At 38.3% G+C, this 25,356-nt stretch overlaps 2 long non-coding RNA genes across 2 annotated transcripts; one reads left to right on the plus strand and one right to left on the minus strand.

Annotated features, from left to right (window-relative positions):
* Nucleotides 1-216: 216 nt before the first annotated feature.
* On the minus strand, nucleotides 217-19,977 carry LOC123593415. Its single transcript, XR_006710307.1, has 3 exons — nucleotides 19,762-19,977; nucleotides 10,385-10,395; nucleotides 217-228 (listed from the first exon to the last, which is right to left on the minus strand). It is a non-coding gene; the product is annotated as an uncharacterized LOC123593415 (long non-coding RNA).
* Nucleotides 8,221-21,522, plus strand: LOC123593410. The gene is made up of 3 exons (XR_006710306.1): nucleotides 8,221-8,232; nucleotides 8,811-8,816; nucleotides 21,419-21,522. It is a non-coding gene; the product is annotated as an uncharacterized LOC123593410 (long non-coding RNA).
* The last annotated feature ends 3,834 nt before the right edge of the window (nucleotides 21,523-25,356 follow it).

The following is a 25,356-nucleotide window of genomic DNA, read 5'->3' on the forward strand; positions in this document are numbered from 1 at the left end:
TTTTAATTTCCATTTGCATGGTATCTATTTTTCCATCCCTTCACTTTCAGGCTATATGTGCCTTAAGGTCTTAAGTGAGTCTCTTGCAGGCAGCATATCGATGGCCCTGGTTTTAGTATCTGTTTAGTCCTAATTTCTTTAGATTAGGGCACTTACTCCATTTATATTTACAATAATTATCAGTAGATTAATGGTTCATCCTGGATGGCTGGTTTGTACATGTCCACCCTGAATGCCCTTGTCAATCATTATCTTGAAAATGTACGGATCTGTCTTCTCTCTGTGTTCCCATCAAGCAGGGTATGTAGAGAAACCTATGGTTCAGCATTCAAGGTCAGGGGCTCCAGCGGTGGCCAACTGCAATATCTCCTTTGTAATGAAGAATGTCTGGATGAGGGGACTTGATCTTGGAACTCTGGCCAAAAAGGAGGTAAAAGGCTACAGATAGTTACTAGGCCAGTTACTACACAATAAATGCCTGCTGTGTAGGTTACAGCAGTGGATGCTTTGTCCAGACTGCCGCTCCTCGGCTCCCTGTATATAACTTCTCCTAATAAATCTATGTCTCAATTGCTGTCCCAAGTCATTTCTTTTGGCCCTGCTAAGTTATTGCCCACTCTTGGCTTTGAGTCTTACACAACAGGTATGTACTTACTGCCATTTTTTTTTTTCATTTCTAGGTTTGTTTATTTGTTTGTAGTTCTTCTCTGTTCTTTTCTTCTTCTCTTGCTTTTTTCCTCTGTGGTTTGATGGCTGCTTTTAGTATAATGCTTGGATTTCTGTGTCTATATTACATGAAGTTTTTTGATTTGCAGTTATTTTGGGGTTAATACATCTATGTGTATAGCAGTCTATGTTAAGTGGATGGTCACTTAGATTTGAACACATTCTAAAACAGTACATTTTTATTCCTCTGTGTATTATATATATGATGTCATATTGTAATTACATGCTTTATTTTATGTATCCCTTGATTAGTTTTTGTATTCATTTTATTACTTGTTGGGTTTTAACATCAATACTGGCTTTTCAAGTGATTAACCTACCTTTATTATATATTTGCTTTCACCAGTGAAATGTTTTCCTGTCATAATTTTTTCTAGGTTTGGCTTATTCTTTACACTTAACGAATTCTTTATAACATTTCTTGTAATGCTGGCTTGGTGATAATGAACTCCTTTAACTTGGGGAAATTTTTTATCTCTTCTTTAATTCACAATGATGACTTTTCTAGGTAGAATATTTTTGGTTGTACAATTTTTCTCTTTCAGCATTTAGAATATGTCCTGCCATTCCCTTCTGGGCTTGCAAGGTTTCTGCTGAAAAATAATCATCATCATGTAGGTCAGTGTGGAGCTCCTTGGGTTTATCTTGTTTGGGACTCAAACTCATAAACCACGAGACCATGACCTGAGCTGAAATTGGAAGCTTAACCAACTGAACCATCCAGGAGCCCCTGCTCATGTTTAGTAAGGCGGTGTGTGTGTGTGTGTGTGTGTGTGTGTGTGTGTGTGTGTGTGTGTTGAGTTATATAAGTTCTTCATGTATTTTGGATATTAACCCCTTATGGGATATATCATTTACAAATATCTTCTCCCATTCTGTAGGTTGCCTTTTTGTTTTATTGATTGTTTCCTTTCTGTGGCACAGCTTTTTTGGTTTTATCCCCCCATAGTATATTTTTGCTTTTGTTTCCCTTGCTTGAGGAGACTTATCTTAGAGAGGTGTTGTTAAAGCCTATGTCCAAGAGATTACTGCCTATGTTTCCTTCTATGCATTTTATGGTTTCAGATCTCACATTGATCCATTTCAAGTTTATTTTTGTGTGCGGTGTAACAAAGTGCTCCAGTTTAATGTTTCTAAATGTAGCTTTCTAGTTCTCTTAGCACCATTTATTGAAGAGAAAATCTTTTCTGCATTGTATTTTTGCCTCTTTTGTCATAGATTAATTGATTACATAGGCATGAGTTATTTCTGGGCTCTCTATTCTGTTCCAGTGACTTATGTGTCCATAAGTTTTTTTTTTGCCACTACCATAGTGTTTTTCTGTTTTGTTTTTATAATTTTTTTAATGTTTGTTTTTGAGAGAGACAGAGTGTAAGTGGGGGAGGGGCAGAGAGAGAGGGAGACACAGAATCCGAAGCAGGCTCCAGGCTCTGAGCGGTTGGTCCAGAGCCCAATGTGGGGCCCAAACTCACTAACTGTGCGAGATCATGACCTGAGCTGAAGTTGGACACTAAACCAACTGAGCCACCCAGGCGCCCCACTACCATAGTGCTTTTATGACTACACCTTTGTAGTGTGTCTCAAAATTGGGATTCTGATACCTCCAGCTTTGTTCTTTTTTGTTTGTTTCAAGTTTGTTTTGGCTTTATGAGGTCTTTTGTGATTCCATACATCTTTTAAGATTATTTTAGTTCTGTGAAATATTCTTGTGGTATTTTGACAGGGATTGAACTTAATCTGTAGATTGCTTTGGGTGGAATGGTCATTTTAATAATATATTTCCAATCCATGAGTGAGGACTGTTGTTATATTTGTGTTGTCTTCAATTTCATTCATCAGTGTTTATGGTTTTGAGAGTACAGGTTTTTCACCTTTTTGGATAAGTTTATGTTTAGGTATTATATTCTTTTTGGTGCAATTATAAATGAATTTTTTTCTTAATTTCTCTGCTACTTGAGTATTTTTTTTTAAGTTTATTCATTTTCGAGACAGAGAGACAGAGCGTGAACAGGAGAGGGGCAGAGAGAGAGAGAGGGAGACACAGAATTCAAAGCAGGCTCCAGACTGAGCTGTCAGCACAGAGCCCGAAGTAGGACATGAACCCACGAACTGTGAGATCATGACCTGAGCTGAAGTCAGATGCTTGACCAACTGAGCCACCCAGGTACCCCTGTATTGAATTAAAATACAACCAATCTGAATATTTTGCATTAATTTTACTGAATTTATTCATTACTGCTAATAGTTATTTGGTTCAGTCTTTAGTATTTTCTGTGTATAGTATCATTCCTTCTGCCAGTAGTGTCAGTTTAAATTTTTTCTTACCAATTTGGATGCTTTTTATTTCTAGTCTCATTGCTGTGGCTAGGACTTCCAGTACTATATTGAATAAAACTGCTGAGAGTGGAAATCCTTGTCTTATTCCTGATCTTAGAGGAAAAATTTTCAGTTTTTCATCATTAAGTATGATTCATGTTAGCTGTGGGTTTTTCATATATGATTTGTATTATAATGAGATATGTTCCCTCTAAATCTATTTTGTTGAAGAGTTTTTTTAATCATGAGAAGATGTTGACTTTTTTCAGCTACTCTTCCTGGATCTATTGAGATAGACATGATTTTTATCAATGTTGTGTTAGTGTGGCATATCATATTGATTAATTTGCAAATATGGTTCAATATCCCAAGCAGGCTCCACAATGTCAGCATGGAGCCTGACATGGAGCTTGAACTCTCAAACCAAGATATCATGACGTGAGCTGAAGTCAAGAATAGGACCCTTAACCAACTGAGCCACCCAGGTGTCCCACTGGCAAATAAATTTTTATGGTAGTCTTTAATAATCCTTTGTATTCTGTGGTGTCATTTGTTACTTCTTTTTTATTTCTGATTTTATTTGTATCTTCTCTTTTACTTGACAAGTCTGGCTAAAGATTTATTAATTTTGTTTATCTTAAAAAAACAGATCTTGGTTTCATTTACCTTTACTATTTTTTATTCTTAATTTCATTTATTTCTGGTCTTTATTATTTCTTTCCTTCTACTAACCTTGAGCTTTGTTCTGCTAGGAGCAGCCCTGCAGCCCAGGAATGAATCCCACTTGATCATGGTGAATAATTCTCTTTTTATGCTGTAGAATTCGATTTGCTAGTATCTTATTGAGAATTTCTGTATCCATATTCATCAGGGATATTGGTTTGTAGTTCTCTTTTTTTTGCTGGGTCTCTGTCTGGTTTAGGAATCAAAGTAATGCTGGCTTCATAGAATGAGTCTGGAAGTTTTCCTTCCCTTTCTATTTTTTGGAATAGCTTGAGAAGGATAGGTATTAACTCTGCTTTTAATGTCTGGTAGAATTCCCCTGGGAAGCCAACTGGTCCTGGACTCTTATTTGTTGGGAGATTGTTGATGACTGATTCAATTTCTTCGCTGGTTATGGGTCTATTCAAGCTTTCTATTTCTTCCTGTTTGAGTTTTGGGAGTGTGTGGGTGCTTAGGAATTTGTCCATTTCTTCCAAGTTGTCCAATATGTTGGCATATAATTTTTCATAGTATTCCCTGATAATTGCTTCTGTGTCTGAGAGATTGGTTGTCATAATTCCATTTTCATTCATGATTTTATCTATTGGGATCATCTCCCTTTTCTTTTAGACAAGCCTGGCTAGAGGTTTATCAATTTTGTTTACTTTTTCAAAAAAGCAACTCTTGGTTTCATTGATCTGCTCTACAGTTTTTTTAGATTCTATATTGTTTATTTCTGCTCTGATCTTTATTATTTCTCTTCTTCTGCTGGGTTTGGGGTGTCTTTGCTGCTCTGCTTCTGTTTCCTTTAGGTGTGCTGTTAGATTTTGTATTTGGGATTTTTCTTGTTTCTTGAGATAGGCCTGGATTGCAATGTATTTTCCTCTCAGGACTGCCATCTCTGCATCCCAAAGCGTTTGGATGGTTGTATTTTCATTTTCATTTGTTTCCATATATTTCTTACTTTCTTCTCTAATGTCTGGTTGACCCATTCATTCTTTAGTAGGGTGTTCTTTAACCTCCATGCTTTTGGAGGTTTTCCAGACTTTTTCCTGTGGTTGATTTCAAGCTTCATAGCATTGTGGTCTGAAAGTGTGCATGGTATGATTTCAATTCTTGTATACTTAGGTAGGGCTGTTTGTGACCCAGTATGTGATCTATCTTGGAGAATGTTCCATGTGCATTCGAGAAGAAAGTATATTCTGTTGCTTTGGGATGCAGAGTTCGAAACATATCTGTCAAGTCCATCTAATCCAATGTATCATCCCTTGTTTCTTCACTGATCGTGTGTCTAGATGATCTATCCATTTCTGTAAGTGGAGTGTCAAAGTCCCCTGCAGTTACCACATTCTTATCAATAAGGTTGCTTATGCTTGTGATTAATTGTTTTATATATTTGGGGGCTCCCGTATTCGGCATATAGACATTTATAATTGTTAGCTCTTCCTGATGGATAGACCCTGTAATTATCATATAATGCCTTTCTTCATCTTGTTACAGCCTTTAATTTAAAGTCTAGTTTGTCTGATATAAGTATGGCTACTCCAGCTTTCTTCTGACCTACAGTAGCATGATGGATAGTTCTCCATCCCCTCACTTTCAACATGAAGGTGTCCTCAGTCTAAAATGAGTCTCTTGTAGACAGCAAATAGATGGGTCTTGTTTTTTTTTTTTCCATTCTGATACCCTATGTCTTTTGGTTGGAGCATTTAGTCCACTTACATTCAGTGTTATTATAGAAAAATATGTGTTTAGGGGCGCCTGGGTGGCGCAGTCGGTTAAGCGTCCGACTTCAGCCAGGTCACGATGTCGCGGTCCGTGAGTTCGAGCCCCGCGTCAGGCTCTGGGCTGATGGCTCAGAGCCTGGAGCCTGTTTCCGATTCTGTGTCTCCCTCTCTCTCTGCCCCTCCCCCGTTCATACTCTGTCTCTCTCTGTCCCAAAATAAATAAACGTTGAAAAAAAAATTAAAAAAAAAAAAAGAAAAAAAAAAGAAAAATATGTGTTTAGAATCATTGTGATGTCTGTAGGTTTCATGCTTGTAGTGATGTCTCTGGCACTTTGTGGTCTTTGCAACATTTCACTCACAGAATCCCCCTTAGGATCTCTTGTAGGGCTGGATTAGTGGTGACGAATTCCTTCAGTTTTTGTTTGTTTGGGAAGACCTTTATCTCTCCTATTCTAAATGGCAGATTTGCTGGATAAAGGATTCTTGGCTGTGTATTTTTTCTGTTCATCACATTGAAGATTTCCTGCCATTCCTTTCTGGCCTGCCAAGTTTCAGTAGATAGATCTGTCACTAGTCTTATCAGTCTCCCTTTATATGTTAGAGCGTGTTTATCCCTAGCTGCTTTCAGAATTTTCTCTTTATCCTTGTATTTTGCCAGTTTGACTATGATATGTCGTGCAGAAGATTGATTCAAGTTATGTCTGAAGGGAGTTCTCTGTGCCTCTTGGATTTCAATGCCTTTTTCCTTCCCCAGATCCGGGAATTTCTCTGCTATGATTTGTTCAAGTACACCTTCAGCCCCTTTCTCTCTCTCTTCCTCCTCTGGAATTCCTATTTTACGGATATTGTTGCCTTTCATTGCATCACTTCATTCTCTAATTTTCCCCTCATACTCCTGGATTTTTTTATCTCTCTTTTTCTCAGCTTCTTCTTTTTCCATAATTTTATCTTCTAATTCACCTATTCTCTCCTCTGCCTCTTCAATCCGAGCTGTGGTCACCTCCATTTTATTTTGCACCTCATTTATAGCATTTTTTAGCTCCTCCTGACTGTTTCTTAGTCCCTTGATCCCTGTAGGAATAGATTCTCTGCTGTCCTCTATACTTTTTTCAAGCCCAGCAATTAATTTTATGACTATTATTTTAAATTTATTTTGTTACATTGCTTAAATCGTTTTTGATCACTTCGTTAGCTGTCACTACTTCCTGGAGTTTCTTTTGAGGAGAATTCTTCCGTTTTGTCATTTTGGATAGTCCCTGGAGTGGCACAGAACTGCAGGGCTCTTCCTCTGTGCTGTCAGAAGTAACTTGCGTTGGTGGGCGGGGATGCAGTCAGACCTGATGTCTGCCCCCAGCCCACCACTGGGGCCACAGTCAGACTGGAGTATACCTTATCTTCCCCTCTCCCAGGGGCAGGACTCACTGTGGAGTGGTGTGGCCCCTGGCTGGGCTATTTGCACACTGTCAGTCTTGTGGTGATACTTCCATGGTATCTGGCGTATTAGCCAGGGTGGATCTGCTAGGTGCACAGGGCGGGAGGGGCAGACTCAGCTTGCTTTGCCTTCAGTAGTCCCCTGCAGGGGGGGGCCCTGCAGCACCAGGAGGGAGGCAGACCCTCGGAGGGATGGATCCGCAGAAGCACAGCTTTGGGTGTTTGAGCAGTGCAAGCGAGTTGGGTGAAGGGAACTAGTTTGCTTTGGGATTTTGGTGGGGGGATAGGTGAGGGAGATGGCGCTTCCCAGCACCTTTGTTCCCAGCTGAGCTGAGCTCTGTCCTCCGGGGCTCAACAACTCTCCCTCCCGTTGTCCTCTCGCCCTCCCGCTCTAGGAGCAGAGTTGGTGACTTATAACATTCCAGATGTTAAGTCCTGCTGGCTGTCAGAACACACCCTGTCCGGCCCCTCCACTTTTGCAAGCCAGACTCGGGGGGCTCTGCCTTGCCAGGTGGGCTGGCTGCCCCTCCACCACCCTGGCTCCATCCCGCCTGTCTGTGTAACATGCACCACCTCTCCGCCCTTCCTACCCTCTTCCGTGGCCCTCTCATCTACGCTTGGCTCCGGACAGTCCATTCTGCTAGTCTTCGGGCAGTTTTCTGGATTATTTTCGCAGATGTGGATGGAATCTGAGTGGTCAGCAGGAGTGGTGAGCCCAGAGTCCTCCTACACCACCATCTTCCTCCGAAAATCTCTCATTCTGTAATTTCTTTAGGTCTCAGATAAGTCTCTTGCAGGTAGCCTATAAATGGGTCTTGGGTTTTTTTCTTTATTTTTTATTTTTTTAATGCTTATTTATTTTTGAGAGAGAGTGACAGATAGCATGGGAGGGGCAGAGAGAGAGAGGGAGACACAGAATCTGATGCAGGCTGTCAGCACAGAGCCTGACGCAAGACTCCAACTCATGAACCATGAGATCATGACCTGAGTTGAAGTCAGAGACTTAACCGACTGAGCCACCCAGGCAGCCCAGGTCTATTTTTTATTCATTCTTTCACTCTGTGTCTTTTGATTGGAGCATTTAGACCATTGACGTTTAATTATTGACAGGTATGTGCTTATTGATATTTTATTACATGTTTATTGGTTGTTTTTGTAGTTCCTCACTGTTCCTTTAGTTCTCTCTTGCTTTCTTTCCTTAAAATTGATGAGTTGATTTCTCTATAGATCATTGAGCTCCTTTAAAAATATTGAATTTTTTGCTTCGGATTCTGTGTATCTGTCTCTCTCTCTCTCTCTCTCTCTCTCTCCCCTCCTCTACTTGTGCTCTGTATGTCTCTCTCAAAATAAACATTTAAAAATATTTTTTTGAAAAGGGTTCCTGGGTGGCTCAGTTGGTTAAGCATCTGACTTTGGCTCAGATCATAATCTTGTGGTCCATGAGTTCGAGCCCCATGTCGGGCTCTGTGCTGACAGCTCAGAGCCTGGAGCCTGCTTTGGATTCTGTGTCTCCCTTTTTCTCTGCTCTTCCCCTGCTCATGCCCTGTCTCTCTGTCTCAAAAATAAACATTTAAAAAAATCTTCTTAAATATTAAATTTTTCATGGAATCATAGATCTCCATTTCTTTAGAGTTAATTACTGGATTATTTTTCCCCTTTGTTTGGCCATGTTTACCTGTTTTTTCATTTGTGGTGTGTGTGTGTGTGTGTGTGTGTGTGTGTATTGTGTTTAGTTTTATGCATTTGCAAAAATAATCACCGTTTCCAGTTTTTATGGACTGACTTTTAAAAAAAATTTTTTAATGTTTATTTCTGAGACAGAGATAGATCATGAGTGGGGGAGGGGCAGAGACAGAGGGAGACACAGAATCCAAAGCAGGCTTCAGGCTCTGGGCTGACAGCCCAGAGCCCGATGTGGGGCTTAAACTCACGAACTGTGAGATCATGACCTGAGCCGAAGTCAGGCACTCAGCCAACTGAGCCACCCAGGCACCCTTTATGGACTGACTTAATGAAGGGTAAGAACTTTACTAATATCTTGACTAGAAATTATGGTGGCCTTTGAAACCTTTTTTTAGGGGAGAGATGAGAGTTCTCTGGGCTCATGCATATAATTTCCCAAATAGAGAGTTCTGCCAGTTACTTTTTCAGGAGCTTACAACCTGTTGCTATGTCTGATACCTGTCTGTGGTATTGCTGATTTTCTGATGCTGCAAGTTGCCATGCTTTTCTTCGCACCAGCCCCCAAATATCCAAAGTAGGCTAGCTCCCCATCAACATAAGTGAGACAAATACCATTCTTTGGGAAGCTTTCTGAAAAACTGAAATACAAGATGCTCACTTCACTCTTCTCTTTCCCTTCTGATGTTGAAGCCAAGAGTTGAATGCCTTCTCCTGTTCATGTGAAAATCCATCAGCCTTTATTTGTGGCACCACAGCCACCTCAACCTACAGCAAGGTGTCCCTGCTTTTCTGTGTGTGTGTGTGTGTGTGTGTGTGTGTGTGTGTGTGTGTGAAGGCTACATTATTTTTGTCATTATTTTTGAAATCTTATGCCACTGAAATTTCATTTTGTGTTATTAATAACTCTTTAAATGCTGTTCTTTAGATAGCAGAACATTGGGAACACTATCGGTGTTGAACAAAGCATGCAGCAACAAAATGTATGAAATCGAAGTTTATTTAGGGAACAACTGTTAGTCAAAATTTAGCATTTTGATCTTGATTCAAGTTGAATTAAAAAGTGAAAATGAGGGGCGCCTGAGTGGCTCAGTCAGTTAAGCATCCGACTTTGGCTCAGGTCATGATCTCAGTTCATGGGTTCAAGCCCCGCATCAGGCTCTGTGCTGACAGCTCAGAGCCAGGAGCCTGTTTTCGCATTTTGTTTCTTCCTCTCTCGCTCTGCCCTTCCCCCACTGGCACACTGTTTCACTCTGCCCCTCAAAAATAAATAAACATTAAAAAAAATAAAAAGTGAAGATGAATTTAAAGATGCTGATACCATTTTGTTCACAAAATAATTCACCAATTTTGTAAATGAGAGATGAGAAATGTCAAAAGTAAGATAACTGATATATTTCTGTGACTGTGTGTGGCTGCTCAAATATCAGGAATATTGCTAGTATTTGAGTATATTGAACCTATCACTTTGGGGTCAATATATAATATTTTTGTCTTTGAGAATAATATTACTTTTTTTCAATATATGAAATTCATTGTCAAATTGGTTTCCATACAACACCCAGTGCTCATCCCAAAAGGTGCCCTCCTCAATATCCATCACCCACCCTCCCCACCCTCCCTCCTCCCATCAACCCTCAGTTTGTTCTCAGTTTTTAAGAGTCTCTTATGCTTTGGCTCTCTTCCAATCTAACCTCTTTTTTTTCCCTTCCCCTCTCCCATGAGTTTCTGTTAAGTTTCTCAGGATCCACATAAAAGTAAAAACATATGGTATCTGTCTTTCTCTGTATGGCTTATTTCACTTAGCATCACACTCTCCAGTTCCATCCTGTTGCTACAAAGGGCCATATTTCGTTCTTTCTCATTGCCACGTAGTACTCCATTGTGTACATAAACCACAATTTCTTTATCCATTCATCAGTTGATGGACATTTAGGCTCTTTCCATAATTGGCTATTGTTGAGAGTGCTGCTATGAACATTGGGGTACAAGTGCCCCTATGCATCAGTACTCCTGTATCCCTTGGATAAATTCCTAGCAGTGCTATTGCTGGGTCATAGGGTAGGTCTATTTTTAATTTTCTGAGGAACCTCCACACTGTTTTCCAGAGTGGCTGCACCATTTTGCATTCCCACCAACAGTGCAAGAGGGTTCCTGTTTCTCCACATCCTCTCCAACATCTATAGTCTCCTGATTTGTTCATTTTGGCCACTCTGACTGGCGTGAGGTGATATCTGAGTGTGGTTTTGATTTGTATTTCCCTGATAAGGAGCGACATTGAGCATCTTTTCATGTGCCTGTTGGCCATCCAGATGTCTTCTTTAGAGAAGTGTCTATTCATGTTTTCTGCCCATTTCTTCACTGGGTTATTTGTTTTTGGGTGTGGAATTTGGTGAGCTCTTTATAGATTTTGGATACTAGCCCTTTGTCTGATATGTTATTTGCAAATATCTTTTCCCATTCTCTAGGTTGCCTTTTACTTTTGTTGGTTGTTTCCATGCTGTGCAGAAGCTCTTTATCTTGATGAGGTCCCAATAGTTCATTTTTGCTTTTAATTCCCTTGCCTTTGGGGATGTGTCCATTAAGAAATTGCTATGACTGAGGTCAGAGAGGTCTTTTCCTGCTTTTTCCTCTAGGGTTTTGATGGTTTCCTGTCTCACATTCAGGTCCTTTATCCATTTTGAGTTTATTTTTTGTGAATGGTGTGAGAAAGTGGTCTAGTTTCAATCTTCTGCATGTTGCTGTCCAGTTCTCCCAGCACCATTTATTAAAGAGACTGTCTTTTTTCCATTGGATGTTCTTTCCTGCTTTGTCAAAAATTAGTTGGCCATACTTTTGTGGGTCTAGTTCTGGGGTTTCTATTCAATTCCATTGGTCTGTGTGTCTGTTTTTGTGTCAATACCATGCTGTCTTGATGATGACAGCTTTGTAGTAAAGGCTAAAGTCTGGGATTGTAATGCTTCCTACTTTGGTCTTCTTCTTCAAAATTACTTTGGCTCTTCGGGCCTTTAGTGCTTCCATATGAAATTTAGGATTGCTTGTTCTAGCTTCAAGAAGATGCTGGTGCAATTTTGATTGGGATTGCATTGAATGTGTAGATGGCTTTGGGTAGTATTGATATTTTAACAATATTCTTCCAATCCATGAGCACGTAATGTTTTTCCGTTTCTTTGTATCTTCTTCAATTTCCTTCATAAGCCTTCTAAAGTTTTCAGCGTACAGATCTTTTACATCTTTGGTTAGATTTATTCCTAGGTATTTTATGCTTCTTGTTGAAGTTGTGAATGGGATCAGTTTCTTTGTCTTTCTGTTGCTTCATTATTAGTCTATAAGAATGCAACTGATTTCTGTACATTGATTTTGTATCCTTCAACTTTGCTAAATTCATGAATCAGTTCTAGCAGACTTTTGGTGGAGTCTATCAGATTTTCCATGTATAATATCATGTCATCTGCAAAAAGTGAAAGCTTAACTTCATCTTTGCCAATTTGGATGCCTTTGATTTCCTTTTATTGTCTGATTGCTGACGCTAGTACTTCCAACACTATGTTAAACAACAGCGGTGAGAGTGGACATCCCTGTCGTGTTCCTGATCTCAGGGAAAAAGCTCTGAGTTTTTCCCCATTGAGGATGATGTTAGTTGTGGGCTTTTCATAAATGGCTTTTATGATCTTTAAGTATGTTCCTTCTATCCCGAGTTTCTAGAGGGTTTTTATTAAGAAAGGGTGCTGAATTTTGTCAAAGGCCTTTTCTGCATTGATTTACAGGATCATATGGTTCTTATCTTTTATTAATGTGATGTATCACGTTGATTGATTTGCAAATGTTGAACCAGCCCTGCAGCCCAGGAATGAATCCCACTTGATCATGGTGAATAATTCTTTTTATATGCTGTTTAATTCGATTTGCTAGTATCTTATTGAGAATTTTTGCATCCATATTCATCAGGGATATCGGCCTGTAGTTCTCTTTTTTTACTGGGTCTCTGTCTGGTTTAGGAATCAAAGTAATACAGTCTTCATAGAATGAGTCTGGAAGTTTTCCTTCCCTTTCTATTTTTTGGAATAGCTTGATAAGGATAGGCATTATCTCTGCTTTAAACGTCTGGTAGAACTCCTCTGGGAAACCATCTGGTCCTGGACTCTTATTTGTTGGGAGATTGTTGATGACTGATTCAATTTCTTCGCTGGTTATGGGTCTGTTCAAACTTTCTATTTCCTCCTGATTGAGTTTTGGAAGAGTGTGGGTGTTTAGGAATTTGTCCATTTCTTCCAGGTTGTCCAGTTTGTTGGCATATAATTTTTCATAGTATTCCCTGATAATTGCTTGTATCTCTGAGGGATTGGTTGTAATAATTCCATTTTCATTCATGATTTTATCCATTTGGGTCATCTCCCTTTTCTGGCTCAACCTCAAGCCTGGCTAGAGGTTTATCAATTTTGTTTATTTTTTCAAAAAACCAAGTCTTGGTTTCGTTGATCTGTTCTAAAGTTTTTTTAGATTCTATATTTATTTCTGCTCTGATCTTTATTATTTCTCTTCTTCTGCTGGGTTTGGGGTGTCTTTGCTGCTCTGCTTCTATTTCCTTTAGGTGTGCTGTTAGATTTTGTATTTGGGATTTTTCTTGTTTCTTGAGATAGGCCTGGATTGCAATGTATTTTCCTCTCAGGACTGCCATCTCTGCATCCCAAAGCGTTTGGATGGTTGTATTTTCATTTTCATTTGTTTCCATATATTTCTTACTTTCTTCTCTAATGTCTGGTTGACCCATTCATTCTTTAGTAGGGTGTTCTTTAACCTCCATGCTTTTGGAGGTTTTCCAGACTTTTTCCTGTGGTTGATTTCAAGCTTCATAGCATTGTGGTCTGAAAGTGTGCATGGTATGATTTCAATTCTTGTATACTTAGGTAGGGCTGTTTGTGACCCAGTATGTGATCTATCTTGGAGAATGTTCCATGTGCATTCGAGAAGAAAGTATATTCTGTTGCTTTGGGATGCAGAGTTCGAAACATATCTGTCAAGTCCGTCTAATCCAATGTATCATTCAGGGCCCTTGTTTCTTTATTGATCGTGTGTCTAGATGATCTATCCATTTCTGTAAGTGGAGTGTCAAAGTCCCCTGCAATTACCACATTCTTATCAATAAAGTTGCTTATGCTTGGGATTGTTTTATATATTTGGGGGCTCCCATATCAGCGCATAGGAATTTATAATTGTTAGCTCTTCCTGATGGATAGACCCTGTGATTATTATATAATGCCCTTCTTCATCTCATGTTACAGCCTTTAATTTAAAGTCTAGTTTGTCTGGGGCGCCTGGGTGGCACAGTCGGTTAAGCGTCCGACTTCAGCCAGGTCACGATCTCGCGGTCCGTGGGTTCAAGCCCCGCGTCAGGCTCTGGGCTGATGGCTCAGAGCCTGGAGCCTGTTTCCAATTCTGTGTCTCCCTCTCTCTCTCTGCCCCTCCCCCGTTCATGCTCTGTCTCTCTCTGTCCCAAAAATAAATAAACGTTGAAAAAAAAATTTTAAAGTCTAGTTTGTCTTATATAACTATGGCTACTCCAGCTTTCTTTTGACTTCCAGTAGCATGATATATAGTTCTCCATCCCCTCACTTTCAATCTGAAGGTATCCTCAGGTCTAAAATGAGTCTGTTGTAGACAGCAAATAGATGGGTCTTGTTTTTTTTCCATTCTGATACCCTATGTCTTTTGGTTGGCACATTTAGTCCATTTACGTTCAGTGTTGTTATAGAAAGATATGGGTTTAGAGTCATTGTGATGTTTGTAGGTTTCATGCTTGTAGCAATGTCTCTGGTACTTTGTCTCACAGGATCCCCCTTAGGATCTCTTGTAGGGCTGCTTTAGTGGTGATGAATTCCTTCAGTTTTTGTTTGTGTGGGAAGACCTTTATCTCTCCTTCTATTCTGAATAACAGACTTGCTGGATAAAGGATTCTTGGCTGCATAGTTTTTCTGTTCATCACATTGAAGATTTCCTGCCATCCCTTTCTGGCCTGCCAAGTTTCAGTAGAGAGATCCATCACAAGTCTTATAGGTCTTCCTTTATATGTTAGAGCGTGTTTATCCCTAGCTGCTTTCAGAATTTTCTCTTTATCCTTGTATTTTGCCAGTTTCACTAGGATATGTCATGCAGAAGATCAATTCAAGTTATGTCTGAAGGGAGTTCTCTGTGCCTCTTGGACTTCAATGCCTTTTTCCTTCCCCAGATCAGGGAAGTTCTCAGCTATTATTTTTCAAATATACCTTCAGCACCTTTCCCTCTCTTTTCCTCCTCTGGAATACCAATTATGCATAGATTATTTCTCTTTAGTGCATCACTTAGTTCTCTAATTCTCCCCTCATACTCCTGGATTTTTTATCTCTCTTTTTCTCAGCTTCCTCTTTTTCCATAATTTTATCTTCTAGTTCACCTATTCTTTCCTCTGCCTCTTCAGTTCGAGCTGTGGTTGTTTCCATTTTATTTTGCAGCTCATTTATAGCATTTTTTAGCTCCTCCTGACTGTTCCTTCATCCCTTGATCTCTGTAACAATAGATTCTCTGCTGTCCTCTATACTGTTTTCAAGCCCAGCAATTAATTTTATGACTATTATTCTAAATTCATTTTCTGTTGTATTGTTTCAATCCTTTCTCATCAGTTCGTTAGCTGTTGTTATTTCCTGGAGATTCTTTTGAGGGGAATTCTTCCGTTTCGTCAGATAGTCCCTAGAGTGTTGCCAACTGCAGGGCACTTCCATTGTGCTGTCTTGAATAACTTGCGTTAGTGGGCGGGGCCGCAATCAGACCTGATGTCTGCCCCCAGCCCACCGCTGGGATCACAGTCAGACTGGTGTGTGCCTTCTCTTCCCCTCTCTTAGGGGCGGGATTCACTGTGGGGTGGCGTGGCCCGTCTGGGCTATTTGCACACTGCCAGGTTTTGGTGCTGAGGATCTGGCGTATTAGCTGGGGTGGATTGGCAAGGTGCAGAGGGGCTGGAGTGGTAGGCTCAGCTTGCTTATCCTTAGGTGATCTGCTTTGGGAGGGGCCCCGCCGCACTGGGAGGGAATCAGACCCGCCGCCGGTGGGTTGGATCCTCAGAAGCACAGCTTTGGGTGTTTGCACAGTGCAAGCATATTCCCTGGCAGGAACTGGTTCCCTTTGGGATTTTGGCTGGGGGATGGGTGAGGGAGATGGCGCTGGCTAGCGCCTTTGTTCGCCGCCAGACTGACCTCTGTCGTCCAGGGCTCAACAACTCTCCCTCCCGTTGTCCTCCAGTCTTCCTGCTTTCTGAGCAGAGCTGTTAACTTATAACCTTCCAGAAGTTAATTCCCGCTTGCTGTCAGAACATACTCCGTCTGGCCTCTCTGCTTTTGCAAGCCAGATTCGGAGCCTCTGCTTGGCTGGTGGGCTGCCCCTCTGCCCCGGCTCCCTCCCGCCAGTCTGTGCAGCACGCAATGCCTCTCCACCCTTCCTACCCTCTTCTGTGGGCCTCTTTGTCTGCACTTGGCTCCGGAGACTCCATTCTGCTAGTCTTCTGGCAGTTCTCTGGGTTATTTAGGCAGGTGTAGGTGGAATCTAAGTGATCAGCAGGACACGGTGAGCCCAGCATCCTCCTACACCGCCATCTTCCCTCCCACGGCTTCCTAATATTACTTCTTAAAGCAAAATTGTGTAAATATCTCTAATACTGAGGTTTCAAAATATGGCTCCCAGTACTTGATGATTGGATTTAATATATGAGGAATATAAAATGATGATGTTTGGGGTTTATTTTAACAAACATTTCCAAAATATTCTAATGGATATGGAAAAATACATTGCAAGCTCCATGTTAGAAAAGATTATAAAGATAATTCATTTGGCACTGCCTCTCAGAATAAAACAATCCTGTTTTTCAACTCATGAGAATGATGGGCTTATTAACTTAACTTCTAAGTATAGTGTTAAAAGTAGTCCTCAGTGAAAAACTTCCCCATAATTTCTGGATCTGTATTTAATTCACACATATAGAATTCATAAGTTGTCAAACATTTGCCCAAATTCTTATTGTACATACTTTTAAGTTAGAATATTACAATTTAATAGAAATAAATTATTGGAAAAAAACAATTAATGGTTATGGAGCCTTCCTTATAACTTATTTTTAAAATCATAAACAAGATTTCTTGTCTAGTCATTGAAAACAACTCTTTTTCTTATTTATACAGCTTAGGTTTATTTTGCCAATTGGTTTGAATCTTTATAAAATTTCATGAAATTATTAGCCTGTGGGTACATGAATTCAAATTGAGTATTCTGTGAAGGTAAAGAAATAACACATTACTTTTTGAACTATGTTACCTTAGGATAACAGGGTTCATTTTGTTCACCTTTGCAAAAAGCTGACAATATATTTTTGGCGGTAGTACTTTTTAAATGTTGTTTGAAATAAATCTCATTGGTTTGACTGGAAATCTAATGAGATAATGAAAGGCTGAGGAATTTTTCCAAGAGGATAAATTTAAAAGAATGCTTTAGTAATATAAAATATGTGTTGCTATACATGAGATGTTAAAATTTATGTCATCATGCATGAAAAAAAAAACTTTCAATTAACTCTAGGCAAAGTTGCCTACATTGTCAAACTAAAGCAGATATGTATCGACAAGTAATGGAATTATTTGCTGGAAACATATAATCTCATATAGGCTAGCCTGAATGATGTTCTACAAAGGCTTATCTTGGTATATAAAAAAAGTTATAGCTAAAAAGTAAGCATTTATTTTTGAAAAAAAATCCAATTCAGGCATTAAAACCCCACCATGATGGTTCTCACTGCAAGAGAGTGGGGGTCAGGTTAGTAAAAGATTTTTGGCAGACAAAGACTTTGGCATCCTCATATCTATATTTGACTAATGTTTTAAGCTAGTATATCCATTTTGGTGGTGGAATTAGGTATCCAAATCTTGGATGTTTACTTATGACAACACCATAAGGTAGTGATTATACCGACCATTCTCAGAAGAAATGTTGAAAGAATAATCCATAAGATTTATCTAACACTGAATAGGTCATAAAGATAAATATTTTCTTAAATTTTTTAAATGTTTTATTTATTTTTGAGACAGACAGAGAGCATGAGCAGGGGAGGGACAGAGAGAGAGAGGGAGACACAGAATCTGAAGCAGCACCAGCTCTGAGCTGTCAGCACAGAGTCCGAAGCAGGGCTTGAACTCACAAATGGCAAGATCATGGCCTGAGCCAAAGACGCTCAGCTGACCGAGCCACCCAGGTGCCCCTAAAGATAAATATTTTCTTTTTTTATTTTTTTTTTATTTTTGGGACAGAGAGAGACAGAGCATGAACGGGGGAGGGGCAGAGAGAGAGGGAGACACAGAATCGGAAACAGGCTCCAGGCTCCGAGCCATCAGCCCATAGCCTGACGCGGGGCTCGAACTCACGGACCGCGAGATTGTGACCTGGCTGAAGTCGGACGCTTAACCGACCGCGCCACCCAGGCGCCCCAAGATAAATATTTTCAATGGAGTACTTCAATAAAGCAGTAGAATGATCTAGGAATACTTTGGATTCTTAAATTATTTGAATAAATATGTATTTTATAAATAAAAAATAGAATTTAGCAATATAAATTACTTATATCATGTAAAATTAGAATTGTGATTCTTTAATTTTTAATTCTAAAAAGTAACATGCTCACTACAAAACAAAATGAAATGCAGAGGTAGATGAAGAAAATGTGTAATAACAACCACTCATCCTTATGCAATGTCATCCTCTCCAGCATCTTCTACGTATCAAATAAATAAGAAATATTGAACACAAACAAATGATGATAAAGCAAAAAAAAGTAAAAAAAAAAAAAGAAATTTGCCTAACATGCAGTTAACAGAATAGTTGTGTGAATCTGGGCAGTTTGCTTCTAGAGTCATTTCTTTTTATTATTCTTTTTTGAAGAGAAGTGTGGGCTGTTTTTTGTTTTGTTTTAAATTCCAGTATAGTTAGCATACAGTGTTATTATTAGTTTCAGGTGTACAATATAGTGATTCAACAACTGCCTACATCACCCAGTGCAGCAAATGTACTCCTTATTCCCAATCATCTATTTCACTCATCCCTCTACCTATCTCCCCTCTGGTAACCATCTGTTTTTTTTCTCCATAGCTAAGAGTTGTTTATTAGTTTGCCTCTATCTCCTTTTCTTCCTTTGCTTATTTTGTTGTTGTTTCTTAAATCCCATATGAGTGAAATCACATACCATTTGTCTTTGACCTATTTCACTTGGCATTATACACTCTAGCTCCATGTTCCTGCAAATGGCAAGATTGCATTCTTTTTGTGGCTGAGTCGTGTTCCAATTTACATATATATATACATATACATATACATATACATATATATATATATATATATATATATATATATGTATGTATGTATATATATCACGTCTTTTTATCCATTCATCTACTGGAGGACACGTGGGCTGCTTCTATAATTAGACTATTGTAAACAATGCTTCAATAAACATAGGGGTGCATGAATCCATTCGAATCAGAGTTTTTGTAATTTGAGGGTAAATATCCACTTGTGTGATTGCTGGATCATAGGGCACTTGTATTTTTAACTTTTTTGAGGGACCTCCGTACTGTTTGCCATAGATGCTGCACCAATTCTCTTCCCATCAACAACGCAAGAGGGTTCCTTTTCCTCCACATCCTTGCCAATATTTTTTCTTGTGTTTTTGATTTTGGCCATTCTGACAGATACATACGTTTTTTATGAACATTACAAAACTAAAACCTAACGATATATGTATGTGTGTGTGTGTGTGTATATACACACATACACACACACTTATACATATACATGTATACATATATACACACATATATATGTGAATTAAAAACATTATGTTTTTACATAATGTTTTTCATACATTTATATGACATTACAAACATAATGTTATATATATAACAGATTAGGGTTTTTTTTCCTAATGTTATATCTAGGCCAAACATAAGGCCTAAGTATTAATACTTATAAGCGCACCAAAATCCCAACTAAACGTTAGCTACAAATACCAGTATTACACTTCCATCACAGCTATCTGTAGATAGGCAACTTTGAGTTCTAATTCATCCCGATTGAGCAGTATTTTCCCACAACCAACTAACTAATCCAACACTCTTTGTTAATGTAGCTTAAACACACAAAGCAAGGCACTGAAAATGCCTAGATGAGTTGCCCGACTCCATAAACACAAAGGTTTGGTCCGAGCCTTTCCATTAGCTATTAATAGGATTACACATGCAAGCCTCTGCACCCCATTGAAAATGCCCTCTAAGTCATTAATGATCTAAAGGAGTGGGTGTCAAGCACACAACTCTTGTAGCTCATGATGCCTTAGCCACACCCCCACGGGATACAGCAGTGATAAAAATTAAGCTATGACTGAAAGTTCGACTAAGCCATATTAAGTAAGGGTTGGCAAATTTGGTGCCAGTCACCGCGGTCATACAATTAACCCGAACTAATAGACTCACAGTGTAAAACGTGTTACAGAAAAACCCACACTAAAGTTAAACTTTAGGCTGTAAAAAGCTACAGTTAACGCAAAAATACAACACGAAAGTAACTTTAATATCTCCGACCACACGATAGCCAAGACCCAAACTAGGATTAGATACCCCATTATGTTTAGCCTTAAATTTAGATAATTAACCAAACAAATTTATCTGCCAGAGAACTACTAGCAACAGCTTAAAACTCACAGGACTTGGTGGTGTTTTATATCCCTCTAGTGGAGCCTGTTCTATAATCTATCAACCTCGATACACCTCACCACCTCTTGCAAATCCAGTCTATTTACCGCCATCTTCAGCAAACCCTAAAAAGGAAGAAAAGCAAGCACAAGTATCTCAACATCAAAAACTTAGGTTAAGGTGTAGCTCATGAGGTGGGAAGTAATGAGCTACATTTTCTATATTAGAACATTCCCCCACCAAAGTCCCTATGAAACTAAGGACTAAAGTCCCTATGAAACTACTAAGGAGGATTTAGTAGTAAATTGAGAACAGAGACCTCAATTGAATTGGGCCATTAAGCACACACACACCACCAGTCACCCTCCTCAAGTGACAAAACCCAAAGACAACCTATTCAAACTACAAAAACCCTGAGAGGAGACCAGTTGTAATAAGGTAAGCATACTGGAAAGTGTGCTTGGATAAATAAGATGTAGCTTAAACAAAACATCTGGCTTACACCCAGAAGATTTCATATCAAACTGACCATCTTGAGCCAAAACTAGCCCAAATGACTGTACGTTCAACTAATACAAGACAATAAATCAAAACATTTAGTCAATTCTTAAAAGTATAGGAGATAGAAATTTAACTTGGTACTATAGAGAGAGTACCGTAAGGGAAAGATGAAAGAAAAATTAGAAGCACTACACAACAAAGATTACCCCTTGTGCCTTTTGCATAATGAATTAGCTAGAACAACCTAACAAAGAGAACTTAAGATAGGCCCCCTGAAACCAGATGAGCTATCTATGAACAATATTTACAGGATAAACTCATCTATGTTGCAAAATTGTGAGAAGATTTGTAGGTAGAAGTGAAAAGCCTAATGAGCCTGGTGATAGCTGGTTACCCAGAACAGAATTTTAGTTCAACTTTAAACTTACCCAGAAACCTCAAAATTCTAATGCAAGTTTAAAATATAATCTAAAAAGGTACAGGTTTTTAGAACTAGGATACAGCCTTTTTTTAAAGAGTAAGCCTAAACACCAACCATAGTTGCGTTAAAAGCAGCCATCAATTAAGAAAGTGTTCAAGCTCAACAATTAAAATATCTTAATACCAAAAATATGCAACCAACTCCTAACCTAGTACTGGGTTAATCTATTTCATAATAGAAGCAATAATGCTAATATGAGTAATATATATATATATATATATATATATATATATATATATATCACTTAGATATAACACCCAGTGCTCATCACATAGTACTCTCTATAATAACCATCACCCATTTAGCCCATCTGCCACCCACCTTTAAACAACCCTTAGTTTGGTCACTGTAGTTAAGAATCTATTATGGTTTGCTTCCCTTTTTCCCCCTTTCTTTATGTTTATATGTTTTGTTTCTTAAATTCTACATATGAGTGAAATTTTGTCTTTCTCTGACTTATTTCGCTTAGCATAATACATTCTATATCCAGTCATGTAATCGCAAATGGGAAGATTCCATTCTTTTTCATAGCTGAGGATTAGTCTCTTGTGTGTGTGTGTGTGTGTGTGTGTGTGTGTGTGTGTGTGTGTGTATACACCACATCTTTATCCATTCATAAGTTGATGGACATTTGGGCTTTTGCCACAATTTGGCTACTGCTGATAATGCTGCTATAGACCCTGGGGTGTATGTGCCCCTTCAAATCAGTATCTATTTATCCTTTGGGTATATACCTAGTAGTCCAATTGCTGGATCATAGGCTAGTTCTATTCTTTAGTTTTTTGAGGAAACTCCACACTGTTCTTCAGGGTGGCTGCATCAGTTTGCATATGCACTAACAGTGCAAGAGAGTCCCTCCTTTGTTGGCATCCTTGACAACATCTTTTGTTCCCTGTGTTGTTACGTTTAGCCTCTCTGGCTGGTGTGAGGTGGTATCTCATTGAGGTTTTGAATTATATTTTTCTGATATTTAGTGATGTTGAGCATCTTTTCATGTGTCTGTTGGCCATCTCTATGTCTTCTTTGGAAAAAAATGTCTGTTCATCTCTTCTGCCCATTTCTTCACTGGATTATTTGTTCTTTGAGTGTTGAGTTTGGTAAGTGTTTTATAGATTTTGGATACTAGCTATTTGTCATAGATATCATTTGCAAATGTATTCTCCCATTATGTAGGCTGCCTTTTACTTTTGTTCATTGTTTATTCACTGTGCAGAAGCTTTTTATCTTGATGAAATCCCAATAGTTCACTTGTACTTGTGTTTCCCTTGCCTCCATAGATGTGTCTAGTAAGAAGTTGATATGGCTCATGTCAAAGAGGTAACTGCCTGTGTTCTCCTCTATGATTTTGATGGCTTCAGGTCTCACATTTAGGCTTTTCATCCATTTTGAATTTATTTTTGTATATGATATAAAAAGTGGTCCAGTTTTTGTAATATCATTTGTCGAAGAGACCATCTTTTTTCCATTGGATATTCTTTATTCACTTGTTCAAAATTGGTTTACCATAGAGTTGTGGGTTCATTTCTGGATCTTATATTCTGTTCCATTGGGTTTTGTGTCTGTTGTTGTGCCAGTACCATACTGTCTTGTTGACTACAGCTTTGTAATATAGCTTGAAGTTCAGAATCATGATGCCTCCAATTTTACTTTTCTTTTTCAAGATAACTTCGAAAATTTGGAGTCTTTTGTTGTTCCATACAAATTTTAGGATTGCTTGCTCTAGCTCTGTGAAAAATGCTGTGTTATTTTGATAGGGATTGCATTAAATGTGTAGATTGATTTGGGTAGTATACATATTTTGACAATATTTGTTCTTCCAGTCTATGAGCATGGAATATTTTTCCATTTCCTCGTGTCTTCTTCAATTTCTTTCATAGGTTTTCTATAGTTTTCAGAGTACAGATCTTTTACTTCTTTGGGTAGGTTTATTCCTAGGTATTTTATGGGTTTTGGTGCAATTGTAAATGGGATAAATTTCTTGACTTCTCTTACTGCTGCTTCAATTTTGGTTTATAGAAATGCAGCAGATTTATGTACCTTGATTTTATATCCTGTGACTTTCCTGAATTTGTGCATTAGTTCTAGCAATTTTTTGATGGAGTCTTTCACATTTTCTACATAGAATATCATGTTTTCTGCAAATAATGAAAGTTTGACTTCTTCCTTGCTGATTTGGATGTCCTTGTATATCTTTTTCTTGTCTGATTGCTGAATCTAGGACTTATATGTTAAAGGACATACTATGTCAAAGAACAGTGGTGAGAGTGGACATCCCTGTCTTGTTCCTGACCATAGAGGAAAAGTTCTTAGTTTTTCCTCACTGAGGATAATATTAACTGTGGGTTTTTCCTATATGGCCTTTATGATGGTGAGGTATGTTTCTTTTGCCCCTATTGGGTTGAGAGCTTTTATCAAGAATGGATGTTGTATTTTGTCAAATGCTTCTTATCCTTTCTTTTATTAATGTAGTGTCTCACATTGATTCATTTGTGAATATTGAACCACTGCTGGAACCCAGAATAAATCCCACTTGATCATGGTAAATAATTATCTTAATGTACTATTGGATTTGATTTGCTGATATCTTGTTGAGAATTTTTGTATCCATATTCATTAGGGATATTGGCCTGTAATTGTCCTTTTTAGTGGGGTTTTGGTTTTGGAATGAAGGTAATGACGGATTCATAGAATGAATTTGGAAGTTTTGCTTCCATTTCTATTTTGGGAACAATTTGAGAATAGAAATTAACTTTTCTTTAAGCGACTGGTAGACTTCCCCTAGGAAGCCACCTGGCTCTGGACTTTAGTTTGTTCAGAGATTTTTTATTACTGATTCAATTTCTTTGCTGGTCATATGTCTGTTCAAATTTTCTATTTCTTTCTATTTAAGTTTTGGTAGTTTGTTTCTAAGAATTTATACATTTCTTCCAGTTTTCCCAGTTGTTGATATATAATTGTTCATAGCATTCTCTGATAATTTTTGTATTTTTATGTTATTAGTTGTGATCTCTCCTGTTTCATTTGTGATTTAATTTATTTGGGTCATTTCTGTTTTCTTTTTGAGAATTCCAGCTAGGGGGTAATCTTTTTTATTCTTTCAAAAACTAGCTCTTAGGTATGTTGCTGTGTTCTGTTTGGTTTGTTTGTTTGTTTGTATATTACTTATTTCTGCTCTAATCTTTATGATTTCTCTTCTGCTGGCTTTAGGCTTTATTTGATGCTTCTTTGTAGCTCCTTTAGGTGTAAGGTTAGATTATTCGTTTGAGACTTTTCTTACTTCAGGTAGGCCTGAATTACTATATACTTCTCCCTTAGTATTGCTTTTGCTGCATCCGAAAGCTTTTGGCCTGTAATGCACGCACTTTCGTTTGCTACCATGTCTTTTTAAAATTTATTCTTTAATTTCTTGGTTAACCCTTTCATTGTTTAGTGTATGTTCTTTTACCTCCACGTATTTGTCATTTTTCCAATTTTTTCTTGTAGTGGACTTTAAGTTTTGTAGCATTGCAGTATGATAACGTGTGATATGATCTCAATATTTTTGTACTTTATGAAGCCTGATTTGTGACCAGGTATATGATCTATTCTAGAGAATGTTCCATGTGCACTGGAAAAGAATGTGTTTTCTGCTGCTTTAGGATGAGATATTCTGAACATGTCTGTTAAGTCCATCTGGTCCAGGGTGTCATTCAAAGCCATCATTTCCTTGCTGATTTTCTGTTTTAATGATGTTTGTTGCTGTAAGTGGAGTGTTAAAGTCCCCTGCTATTATTGTATTATTATGAATGCATTTCTTTATGTTTGTTATTAACTGATTTATATATTTGGGTGCTACTAAGTAGGGGAATAAATATTCACAACTGTTAGATCTTGTTGGATAGATCCCTTTATTATTATATAGTGCCCATCATCTTCTCTTGTTACAATCTTCAATTTAAATTTTAGTTTGTCTGATATAAGTGTGGCTACTCCAGCTGTCTTTTTTTAAGTGTTTATTTTAGAGAGAGAGATTGAGAGAGAGAGAGAGAGAGAGAGA

Source organism: Leopardus geoffroyi, chromosome B1 (genome assembly GCF_018350155.1).
Source record: "Leopardus geoffroyi isolate Oge1 chromosome B1, O.geoffroyi_Oge1_pat1.0, whole genome shotgun sequence".
Classification (NCBI taxonomy): domain Eukaryota; kingdom Metazoa; phylum Chordata; class Mammalia; order Carnivora; family Felidae; genus Leopardus; species Leopardus geoffroyi.